This window comes from Poecilia reticulata, chromosome 3 (genome assembly GCF_904066995.2).
Source record: "Poecilia reticulata chromosome 3, P_reticulata-male-v2, whole genome shotgun sequence".
Taxonomy (NCBI): Eukaryota; Metazoa; Chordata; class Actinopteri; order Cyprinodontiformes; family Poeciliidae; genus Poecilia; species Poecilia reticulata.
The window spans coordinates 23,468,081-23,480,885 of NC_088832.1; the positions used below are offsets into that span (position 1 = coordinate 23,468,081).

The window sequence follows — 12,805 nt, forward strand, 5'->3', positions numbered from 1 at the left end:
TTATTGTTTTGCTGTGAAAAATGAAAATAAGCACTGGGTATAATTAAGGACATTAAAATAGACTGTATCAAGTATATAGTATATTTTAACACTATCTGTAAAAAAAAGCATTTAAAATGTTTTCAAGATACAAAAAAACAGCTGTTACTTCATAACACTTGAACATTGATTGTGGGAAATCTTTTCACTCAAACATTGTATGGCGACTGGTAGGATCGAACTCGCGACTCTGGGATTGGCCTCACTCTTCCCCTTTCTTCTCCCCCCCTTTTTTCCCCTTCTTCCCCCCCCAAGCAGACTATTGTTCCCCAGCTTCTCTTCTGAAGTATGGCCTTTGGCCTGCTTCACCGGAGAAGCCACAGGCTGCTTTTTCAATGGCTCTTCTTGAGCTATTTGTCCATCTTTCTTTGGAGTGCCAGGTGTCTGTAGAGGGATTCATCAACACCTTACGGTGGAAAAACAATCTTACTGTTATGGAGGTAGTGAGAAAAAGATATGTCCTAGTAAATATGTCAACAATATTGCAACTCTTTTATTCTGTTTAATATATTAAATATTTCTTTAAATTAATGTCACTGATGACATTTCCAGTAGACTAGATGTGTTATTTACTGCTTTCTCATTTAGAATTTTTTTTTTTTTACAGTATTTATTTATTTATTTTTTTACTTATGTACCTTTGGAATTAATAGATTAAACATAAGTACTGTGACTCTTTTTACTACAGGTTAATATGCTGTACAGAGCCCTAGTAGGAGAGTCTATTTCCCAGTTTTGCCATTATCACTTCCGACGAAGGTCACTAGTTGGCCTTTGTGACCAATTTGATGATGGCACAGTGTGCCCGGCATGCATAAAGGTTGGACACACTGAGATAAATTCATAATATACTTTTAGAAGACATTAGTACAATGGACAAATGTCATTTTGAGAGCTTTCAGACTTATCCTTATTCTTGCTGTTTATTTTTCAGACTGATGGCACTGTAATTGTGGCTGAAATATCCATTCTCTCCTCTTCTCCAATAACTTTGAGAAATAAAAAGCACCTGTTTCCAAATTCTCAAAAAATATTATGTGTGATAGCATACTAGGCATTTCCTTAATCTAGTATTGTCATATTTTACATTAGAACGGGATTTACCAAAAAGTTTACACTCTGATCTTTTCAGGAAGTCTTTATTTTTGTGCCCTGCTATCGGCCAGCTTCCCTCCTCCTCCTTTATCAGAAATGAAAAATTATAAATGCACACAACGTGTTGGAAATCTGTGTTTGTTGACTGACTTTTATTTGTCAGGCTTACGAGACAAAAGCTGAAAAAAAGATTGATTCACTTTGCGTTTAAAATAACACAAAACAGCGTAAAAAGACCTCCACACAAGACCTCGTTTATTTATGTATGTATTTTTATTTTGATAGCTGCCGATTAAACTGAAAGTTACAACATTGACATGATTATATGAGTAGTTTTGACCGAGAAATCGATCAGAAGCGCCGTGAATATGGTCGGATCCGCCGGATCCACTTCTCTGGCTGCAATGCGCGCTCCCGACACAGGGGGAACAGATTTTCACAGGGGAACAGAATTTCTCACAAGACCTCTTGTATAAAGCAATATAATTGCACGACCGGAAGATAAAAACACGGCATGTATTGAGAGAACACGTCTTGTAAAGATCCAATAAAATTAACCAAGTATGTTAAATTTTGGCATTTATTTTGAGTGAATTGTTGGAAAAAAAATCCAAAGAGATAAAAGGCATATTGGAAATATAAGTTTTTAAAAAAGCGAACAAAAATAAACAAAACAAAACAAAAAAACTCCGGTTTTAGATTTTAGTGAGTTGTTTTTAAATACCTAATTAAAATCTTATGACGGATATGTTTGGCTTTTGTATTTTTAGTAAATTCTTAATATCCTGTTCAAATTCGCAAATAAATTATAAACAAAGGTTTTTAAAAAAAGGTTAAAAAAAAGTTCTATTAGCGACAAGCGGCTGTTATCACCGATAGAATGGTTGATAACAGCCTGATAGCAGGCAGAGCAGCAGGGACCAACTGAGGCCATTCAATGGGGCTGATAACCACTGATAATCGCCATTCTATGGAATGATAACATCGGAAGCGGGTGCGCTCTCACGGTTGCACAGTGAACCCATTCATTTTTTTACAGCAGACAGCCGCTCCCCTCTCTTGCACGTATCGTACCCCCGCTAAATCTTTTAGGGCTACTCCCTTAATTTCACCCCTGCCCCTAAGTGATCATTCAAAATGCGCAAACATTACAAGAAGCAGAACATTAAGTCCGTTACAGTATTATGTTTTTAGTCTTTATGTGTATTTTGTCAACTTGGAGGCAAATCCCTTCAGCGTCAGATTTTTTCCATCTACATTAATTGAGGAAATGAAAATAAAGTTACCATGCATGTTTGGATCTGGTCTTAACATTCTTCTGTGGATAAATATGAAGTACACAAAACCATATTGTGCTCTTGTTGCTGTGACGCAGTAGTTTTCATTCCCTTCACAGTTAAGAGTTTTCATGAAGTTTTCTCCCTCATACGTGAAACAATTTTTCCCATTTGGAGTGAACTTGTACTTTAAGACACAAAGATAGTTATTACATTGAAAAGAAATGTAAAATTATCGCATTGTTTTGTTCAAAGCTTTAATTTTTTTTGCCAGCGTTTTCACCTAAAATACCTGGGAAAAAAATTTAGACTGAAAAAAATAAAATAAAATCTAAAAAGCTTTGAAACTAAAAAAGTTTTGAAACAAAAAGAAATTCAGAATTACTCAGATTTAAGTTCAGATTCAGTTCCAGATTATTATTATTATTATTATTATTATTATTATTATTATTATTATTATTATTATTAACAGATTCAAACTTTTGCCCTGTTTTGGGTTGCGATGTATAACAGGGATCTGGAACCATGACTGACAGTTCTGCAGGACAGGACTGTCAATCATGCTGTTTAAATCTGAAAAAAACGTTGAAGCCTGAAAAAAAATTAAAATAAAATAAATAACCTTGAATCCAAAAAGTAATTTTGAAAATTTTTTTCCAAATCTTTTTTCAAACTTTTTTATGGCCCCAATTTAGCTCCATAGAATCACGAAACTGTCTGTAGTCTACCTTTTTGGCCACTTCTACAATGGTTGCTTAAAATGCTCTACGTTTAGAGAAGCAAAACGTTTGTGAGTATTGTAAATTAAATTTGTGCAAAGTATTGAAAAATGTCATCAAGAAATTAATTAATTACCAGGTATTTGAGCGTTGCAGAGGTCTCCATTGCAGCAGACGCCATTTTTCAGCACACTGCAAGTTCCGTAGTTGATTGAATTTTCAACACCATGTTCAGGCATCATGCAACTTTTGAAGTTGACAGTAGGAACCACTACGCCACCTACAGTCAAATAACACACATTTTAAGTAAGACGTTGCCAAACTAATAACCAACTGGAAACCACAGAAAGACCTTTAATTGCGAGTTCAGTTGTTACTGCTGAACAACGATCATTCTGTGAGGGACACTCGGTTGTTTTCTCAGTACAAATTTCAGGGCTGCTTGATAAACATAACATTTCAGGGTGTCAGCTAATTAAAAAAAAGAGAAAAATGCACTTTTATTGTTAAAGAAAAGGAAATAACAATATCCTGTTCTTATAAGACAAAAAATGCTGAATGTATACAGAGTGGGAAGTAAAAGTTTGAATGGCTCAGCAGGAAATTAGGTTATTATTGTAATTTTTAATGGGAGAAAATGTAAATTAAATGAGAAAAACGCTAAATAACAGAATAATATTAAATGTGATTTTTTTTTTTTTTTAAACCTTGCCTTCCAGTAGAAACTGCACCCCAAGCATCAAAGTGAAGAGGAACATTTTGCTGGTGGATTACAAAGGGAGTTATAATTTTCTCAGCTGAAAAAAAAAAATACTGAACATTTTTTTCTGGGAGGGGCTCTACTCTCAATTTTACAACACCCCTAAGCAGATCCTCCTGTTTATAAATAGATTTTTTTCCTCTCACTTTCTAACGGTCATGCTAGGCACAGACCCGTTGCCATTACAACTGACAACAACGTCTCTACAAGTGTTTCAGGATTCAAAAAACATTTCTCAATCCTGGTCCACAAGTTATACTGACTGCCCTGCACGATTTAGGCATTTCCCTGCTTCGGCACATACGATTTCAGTTGATCGCTGATTAACAGGTCGTTGCTGAATTGTAATCATCTGAAAAGGGCGTGTCCTTGTCTGTCTCTGTGTTGCCCTGCGACAGATTGGCGACCTGTCCAGGGTGTATCCCGCCTCTCGCCCGGAACGTTAGCTGGAGATAGGCACCAGCACCCCTCCCAACCCCACTGAGGGACAAGGGTGTAAAGAAAATGAATGAATGAATGAATGAATGGATGGATGGATGGATGGATGGATGGATGGATGGATGGATGGTTGGTTGGTTGAAAAGGGCGTGTTGAAGCAGGGAAACATCTAAAACGTGCAGGTTAGTGTTCCTTGAGGACCAGAGTTAGGAAACATTGGTTTGCAGTTCACACTGGAGATCGCATTAAAGTCTTATACACGTTGGAAGTGTGAACGACCACGACCCCCTCTCCCTCCCCTCTTCAAAAAAGAAGTATGCTTACTTTACTTTGACAACGTTAGCATGGTGTGGAATTCATTGTGTTTCGGCTGAATTAAAAAAAAAAGGCGACCTAAAGACACCACTCTGAGGTGTTTAAATTATCTAATCAACCACCGTAGATTAACTAATAGCAGCGGTAGCTAATCTACCACAGCTGTCTTTTAATGATCACAAAATACACGTCAATCCTAAAAACATAATACTGTAACGGACTTAATGTTCTGCTCTTTGTAATGTTTGTGCATTTTGAATGATCAAGAAAGGGTGTTGTCAGTTGCTATGGCAATGCGTGTGTAGCGCAACTGTCAGAGAACGAGAAAAAACAAACATTAGGATCTGCTTAGTTAAGGGAGGTGTGAACCTGAGAGTAGAACCCATCCCTGGAAAAAAAAAACAAAAAAAAAAACGGAGACAATTAGAAGTCACTTATAATTCACCAGCAAAATGTTCCTCTTCGCTTTGGTGCTTGGAGTGCTGTTTCTACCGGAAGGCAAGTTTTTGATTACGGTTGAAATTATGGTAACTTTGCATTTAGTGTGATTTCATTAAACTTAATTTTTCTTTCATTAAAAAACTACATTAATAATCTAATTTATTTTTCTCCCCACTGATTGTGCTGATGTGATTCTGCCAATGTTTGTTGTCTTAAGAACAGGATTTTGTTATTTCATTGTCTTACTTTAAAAGTGCATTTTCTCTTTTTGTTTTAATTAGCGAGAAACCTGAGATGTCATTATTGTGCGTCGACACCCAATACAATTTGCGAGGAGGAGATTCATGGTTGTCACCCATATGAATCTAGATGTGTATCATCAACTCAAGTCTTAATTAAAGGTACGTCTTTGCCTGGTTTCCAGTAATTTGTTATTAGTTTGGCACCGCCTCACTTTATAATTTGTTTTATTTGACTGTAGATGGCAAAGAAGTTTCTTTTTGGAATCTGAAACAGTGCGCAATTCCTCAGTTTTGTTATGATTTGTCCATCACCTTCGGAAATGTGAGAGAGCTGACCAATTCCACTTGCTGCGAAGAAGACCTATGCAACACTCGAGTACCTGGTAATCAAGTCCCTTATTATATTTTTCAATACTTTGGACAATTTAAATTTACAGTCCTCACAAACCTTTTGATTCTTAAAATGTAGAACATTTTAAACCATCCTCTGAACATTCGCTGACAACGTTCACCAAACATCGAGATTAAACGCCATTAAATGCTTAAATAGGTCTGTGAAAATGTTAATATGGCAACAATTTTCATTAGAATGTTTTCTTGTGAAACAAGTCTTCCATTTCCAATGGAGATTAATCCAGTCTTGTAAAAAAATTGAGAAATTAATGACAACCACTTAAAACACTTTGCAAATAATTTATTTATTTTACAGTATTAACATTAAAGACTACCAAGATAAAATATGATTTTTAAAAAGGATAACATTTATTACACTATGGAAGACATGAATAAAACAAAATGTTACATATCAATTTTAATACAGTAGGTTTTCAGAAAAGACATTCACAATAATAATAATAATAATAATAATAATAATAATAATAATAATAATAATAGACTATATATATAGTCTTTTAAATCTAAATGAAAGTGCTTCTTCTCGCCTCTCGGACAAATAACCATTATTTGAATGTAGAGGGTAGGTTTCGCCTATGGTCTGGCCGGTCGTGGTCAGCTCACCATGACAACCACATGGTGATCTGTCATTCATGATTCCATATCTCATCCTAAAACGGGGCCAAAAGTTTGAATCTAAAAAATAAAGAATAATCTGAAATTGAAAAAGTGTTTAATCTGAAAAGTAGTTTTGACCATTTTTTTTATTCTATCTTTTTTGTTTCAAATCTTTTTTTATTTCAAACTTTTTTCAGATATTCTAGGAGAAATAAGTTATTGACAAAAACAAAAAATATATATAATTGTGCATTGATTTTCAATGGAATGACTACCTCTGTGTCTTAGAGTACATGTCCGGTCCAAATGGAAAAAAGTGCTTCACATGTGAGGGAGATGACTGCAGGAAACCTCTTAACTGTCAAGGGAATGAAAACTACTGCTTCACACGCCCGCCCTATGGTGTTGCATGCTTCATATTTATCCTCAGAAGACCAGATCCAAACATGCTACTCACATGGTAACTTTATTTTCATTTCCCCAATGAATGTAGGAGGAATGAATGAGTCGAGGGGATGTACCTCCAAGAGATTGTGCTTAAAAAGTAACGTAAATAAGTCACACTCTGCCGACTTTGACTGCTGCGAGAGCGACTACTGCAACAGCACCAGTAGAGCCAGTCCTGCCCTGCTGCTCCTGTTGGTGCCACTGTTGTTTTCTAACTTATTGCTGGCAAGTTTTAATTTTCATCCATAATTTATTTAATAAATCTGCTTTCTCTTTGAGTTGATTTTCTATGAACTTTGCAAGTTGAAATCTAGCAAAATGTCATAATTAACAACATCCCATATATCTCCTTGTTGTTGTATGCTCAAAAAATATATTCCCGAATAAACACAAAAGATGAGAAATTCTGTGTCCATACCTTGCTTATTCTCAGTGTTTATTTTTTGAAACAACAAAATTAGTAAAAAATACATCTGGTGAAAATATAGCATTGAATCAAAATGTTCATTTTACTGTCGACTTTTTACTTTTATTCCCTACATTTTAAGAGAAATACAATATCTATGCTTTCTGTTTTTTACATTTTGACATGTGGCTCGTTTAACGATGAAAACAATAACGACATGGCGTTATGTAACAAATCCCTGTCTAAACGGAAGATTGTACGCTCAAGAGAGTTCGTTTAATTATTTTATAAACATTTATTAGAAATGGGGCTGCACAGTGGCACAGTTGGTAGAGCTGTTGCCTTGCTCTACCGAGGTCTTTCTGCATGGAGTTTCCATGTTCTCCCTGTGCATCCGTGGGTTCTCTCAACACATTAATTGGTTTCTATAAATTGTCCCTAGGTGTGAGTGTGTGTGCATGGTTGTTTTATTTTTGTTTTGTTTGTTTTTTTTCTTCTCTGTTGCCCTGCGACAGATTGGCGACCTGTCCAGCCCGGAACGTTGGCTGGAGATCTCCAGGCAACCCTTCCCACCCCACAAAGGGACATGGGTGAACAAGAAATGGAAGGATGGATGGATGGATGGACACTTAGAAATGACTATGTTAATTTAAAACTAGAAAATTCCTGCAGAAATTTTAAAGGGGCATGCCAAAGTGTGCCCGTCGGCTTTGACCCAGCGTTATGTTGCTAAAAATTAGCATTAATGCTAAAGAAAGCGGCAATGTAGTCAATAACCTGTGGAGAGGCAGAAGCATGTTGACAAAGCTGTACTTGTACCATTCATTATATTAAAATGAATGCATAAGCTAAAATTAGCCAATATGCTAATCTTAGCATAAATGCTGGCAGTAGCATGTGGAGCAACAGGACCATGTTGTTTTCTTTTTACGTGCTCCATTCAGTATACTAAACATGTCTAATTAATGAGAAAATTAGCTAATAGCTAACTTTAGGTAAAAGTGCTAGTGCACTAGTCAAAGGCAGTGAAATGCTAATGTTTGTGCTAATGTTAATCACTATCCTGAGAAATAAATAACATAAAAAAGGCTAATATTATTGCACCGCCTATGGCGGTGCACTAACGTGAGAGAAATATGTAGACTTTTATTTTGAAACTTTAGTAAACTTCATTTTAACTACCACACCAATTTAATGTGTAACAGTAGTTTATTTAAATCAGTCACATAAAGGCCAAAAGAGTAATTACATGATGTGAAAAATGTCAAGGCATTTATTTTGAAATTTTCAGTAAGCTTTATTTCAAATAGCCACACTAATCCAATGTGAAACTGTGGTTTGGTTAATCCAGCTATATAATGCCCCATACAGCAAGTAGATCTAAATGCCAGCTCAGCCCTAATGTGTGGTATCTCAGAGTTCCGCCATGTTGTAGTTCTGATCTTCAGTCATTGTAGTTCTAAAGTGCAGCTCAACTATCATGTGAGTAGACACAAAACAGAGAAACAGAATTCTAACTTTTTGAAGCAGTTAGTTTTTCTGAACAAAGCAGTCTGAACATCTCCTTCCTGTTCAGGATCTGTAAGAGTGATCCGAAAACTGTTTGAAGCATATAGTCAAGGGGGTGAAATGCTGTTTTTCTGCTAATGTTAGGCGGTTCACTATCCTGAGGGAAGAAAAAGGTTAAAAAAAAACCTAAATATTATTGCACCACCTATGGCGGTGCACTGACGTGAGAGGAATATGAAGGTTTTTATTTTGAAATTTCAGTAAGCTTCATTTTAATGACCACACTAATTCAATGTGTAACAGTGGTTTGGTTAAACCAGTCATGTAAGACCCAAAAGACCAATGGAGTATATGCCACGAGAGGTGGTAACGTATTTCCTTTTAAATTTATGCCACATAGATTGGTTCTGGGTCCTGCTTGCTCCTATGGTTTTTACCCAAAGCTGCAAGATCTGTACCTTGAAAAAGACGTAAAACCTAAAATATCTGTGAGCTACTGGTACAACAACCGAGTTTTGTGGTGTGCCGTTGTGTCCAGTAATTAGCCGGTACCATCCGGTGCTTAGTTTTTTTCATTTTCCTGCTGATATCGAGGCGACAGCGGACTGTAGCCAAAACTTAGCCACTACAGCTAACACCCGGTTTGTAGCTGCCTGCTATTTCAAAGCTTGAGGATATTGAAGATCCAGCGTCAGAAATGGGAAGACGGAGGTTAAAAGGGAGCTGTACGTGGTTGGTTCACTGGAATAATTTGTTGGAGGAAAATAATGCTGGAGGAAATCCACTGCTACGGGTTAAAATTAAATTAAATTAAAGTGAAAAAACACACTACAGGCTGATCCAACTTTAATGTAATGTCCTTAAAACAAGTCAAAATGAGGCTCAGTATTGTGTGTGGCCTCCACTTGCCTGTATGACCTCCCTACAACGCCTGTTGGACAATAATTGTCCAATAATTATTTTTGGACACCCCCATTATTTTTTAGCACTTATGCGCTAAAAAATAATGGGGGTGGGGGAGTAAATCCTTCCGTGTTGTTGGCTCGAAGAGCGATTAATGATAAATGTGCTGTGTTTTGAATAATTCAAATTATCCTGATTGAGATTTGGCTTGGAGAAAAACTGGAACGTTTCAGTATTATTTTAAATCTCTATACAAATAGTGGCTGTTGTGAGGAAAAGTAAACAAACAAAAAAAAGTAGTTTGTATGACCAGAATCTTTCAAGTGTTTTAGTCTTATTGAACGCCATTTTGTATTAGTGAAAACTACTTTTTACTTGGTACATTTCAAAACTTTTACTTTAAATAAAACAAAAAAACTTCTGCTTGAATTAAAGAGTCCACCTTGTACTTTTACTAGAGTATTTTTACAAGTGTCTGTACTTCTACTTCAGTAGTGAATGTGTGCACTTTTGACAACTCGCTCTGAATAAATCTAAAGTTTTTGATCTGTGCTCAGTCACCAAGTTTGAAAATGTACAGTTCAAGAGTTGTTAGTACCCCCTGGTGGCAGGAAGAGCTTACAGCACTCAGTATCCTCAAGTTGTCAACAACAAGGCACGTGCTGTGGGGGGGGTGCTTCAGCACCCGCCCTTTTTGCTTCTTGCCCCCAAGTGCCCTTTTAATCAAGTTTTTTTGTTGGTATTATTATTTTCTAAGCCCTCTTCTGACACATAACATGTACTAAAATTATTTGGGGTTTTTTTGTACAACATAATAAGCCCTCCAGTCACCTTGTTACCTTTGACCTTTTGCCCGTGTCGAATGACGCAATTGCCTTCTCGTGCAGTGAGATAAGGCGGCTAACTGAAGCTAAACGTAGCGAACGTTCCAGATCAGAACAGTTTTTGGTGAATTTAAAAAAAATGTTTTTGGTGAATAAAGTGGAGTAGACTTGTTACTTGTCAGATGACGGAAAACGTTGAAGTATTGTTTCTGCTTCAGCACGGAGTAGCGGTTTACGCAGAGAGGTAATGAAATACAACAGACACTGACAGGCCTCTGTGTCTGCCTTTCTCTGAAGAACTACTGAGCGGGAGGAGACAGCCAGATGAGGAAAAACTGTCCTTATCTATCGAGTCAGTGTTTTTTTCATACAGACATTAGGCTGTTGTTGATGTGCTATTAGCTAGATGCTAGCTAACAACTTTGCTAGCAAAGCTAGATAACCAAAAAGCATCTTCCCTGTGTACGAGGCACATCGCCCGTCCAAAACTTATCATCTCCATAATGGATATATGTCCGATCTTCTAATTTCCTTTTCTGCATAACGTACATTGCATTTATTCTGGCGTTAGGTAAACGTATCTTGAAGGAGAATGACACTTAAATAAAAGTCCAACAAGGATATTCATTTACAATTGAAAATAACTCGCCCTGAATTACCATGATAGATATAAAGTGTGTAATTAATGAAGGGGAAAAAACTCAAACCAGACTTTAAGTTTAGGGTCTGGTTCGCAGAGTATGCAGTTACATTTTTTCCCCCAATTATTCAATGGTTAAGTAAAATAAAATTGTAATCAAAACTTTTGGAATTGTAATGATTTCTTTTTTAAAAGCAAATAGTTTTGTTTAAAAACTTTTTTTTAAAATTAAATAACTAATTTTTGTCTTGTGAACTTAAAAAGATATTTGCCAAACATAAACTTTTATTTGCACACATCAGAAATCTTTTGTTGTGATTTTGGGCCTTGCCCACAACATCATGTGCGAATCACAAGCAAAACTTTGAGTCAAACAAAAATTTGGAATATCAAGAAAAGATTTCTGACATGCACAAATAAGTTTGTTTGCAAAAAAATAATCACTTCATAAGACAAACGTGTGATTTAAATGTTTAAAAAAGTTTTTTTAAACAAAACTCAGTAGGCTTTTCTCATGGTGACATGCATTAAAAATTAAATTTTTGCTTTTATTTTTTTATTTTTTCTGCAGTTCCACCTTAAAGTTTGATGCAGCTCTGCTTTCCTGAATGGACCATCTTCATCTCCACTGCAGCAAACAGGCAGCTCTTTTTTTTATAGATTAGTCACTAAAAGGTTGCATTGTGTCCTTGTTTATATTCTTAATAGTGTAATTCTGTAAGGACAAAATATGTAAATAAGAGCTAGACCACCAGCTCTGATTTACATATCTTGCTAAATTGCAGGTTTTAATATTGCAATACTTTCCTATAACAAAATAGACCTGCAGAAATAAATTACTAATAAAATATCGTACATATGCATAGTTGTATGCTCTGTATGGAGATTTCCCTTAACTTTGATTGTATATCTCACAATTTTGTAATTTATCATTGTTTATTAAACTCTGAAAGCTGTTTGGCTTTAATATTCTGTCCTAGAATGCGTTTGGATGTGGCCATTTTTTTGAGCACCTGCCCCTTTAGTGGTCTTTGCATGGCCCTGTCAACAACACATTAATAAGACGTGAAAATTACACGACGTAAACAACACATAAACAACGCATACACAATGTGTATATCTGCCTAATAATTATGTCTCCGTAATTATTAGGCCTTTTTGTACTTTGAGTGACTTTGAATGACTTTATCAAAAGATTTGTGCTTCATATGTTTTGTTCTCGTTTATTGCTGCCATTGGGGTCCTATCACTATGACTGCTCGACCACATAACATACAAGAGAGCTGGCTGCAGATTAGGGTGATGACATGGTGGCCCTACAACCTCAGAGCATTGGAGCTCATCACAAAAAACAACAGCGGAAACCTGCTGCTAAGAAATTACAAGTAGGTTCTGATTGTTATGCTGCCAATAAATATTGATTAATGGCAAGGCTGTGAATGATTTTCTTTATGCCATTTTTATCAAATAAAAACAGATCAATGATATTTTTTCAAGATTAGCCCTTTTTATTGTCTTATTATTGTTAGAGAGAGGTTCAACTTCCCATGAGAAACCAGCTTCTTCTTGGTTGAATGAAAATGTAAAATCTAAACCTGGCAGTGGTTACACTCATCTTGGCTTTCAGTGTGTGATAAAGTTGGGCAACAGAAGATGACATTCAATCGCTGCTTTGTGTCAAATAAATTGTCTGTGTCGTTGTTGGTTCATCGTTTACGGCCACCCTGAACACGAAGACT

The 12,805-nt window shown here is 36.1% G+C and overlaps 3 long non-coding RNA genes across 3 annotated transcripts; 2 read left to right on the forward strand and 1 right to left on the reverse strand.

Annotated features, from left to right (window-relative positions):
- The first annotated feature begins 321 nt into the window (after positions 1-321).
- Positions 322-1,059, forward strand: LOC145551122 (uncharacterized). The gene is made up of 2 exons (XR_014086939.1): positions 322-479; positions 728-1,059. It is a non-coding gene; the product is annotated as an uncharacterized LOC145551122 (long non-coding RNA).
- A 1,877-nt stretch (positions 1,060-2,936) lies between these two features.
- LOC145551121 (uncharacterized) lies at positions 2,937-5,029 on the reverse strand. The gene is made up of 3 exons (XR_014086938.1): positions 4,653-5,029; positions 3,483-3,601; positions 2,937-3,410 (listed from the first exon to the last, which is right to left on the reverse strand). It is a non-coding gene; the product is annotated as an uncharacterized LOC145551121 (long non-coding RNA).
- A 515-nt stretch (positions 5,030-5,544) lies between these two features.
- LOC145551120 (uncharacterized) lies at positions 5,545-7,062 on the forward strand. The gene is made up of 3 exons (XR_014086937.1): positions 5,545-5,709; positions 6,626-6,739; positions 6,831-7,062. It is a non-coding gene; the product is annotated as an uncharacterized LOC145551120 (long non-coding RNA).
- The last annotated feature ends 5,743 nt before the right edge of the window (positions 7,063-12,805 follow it).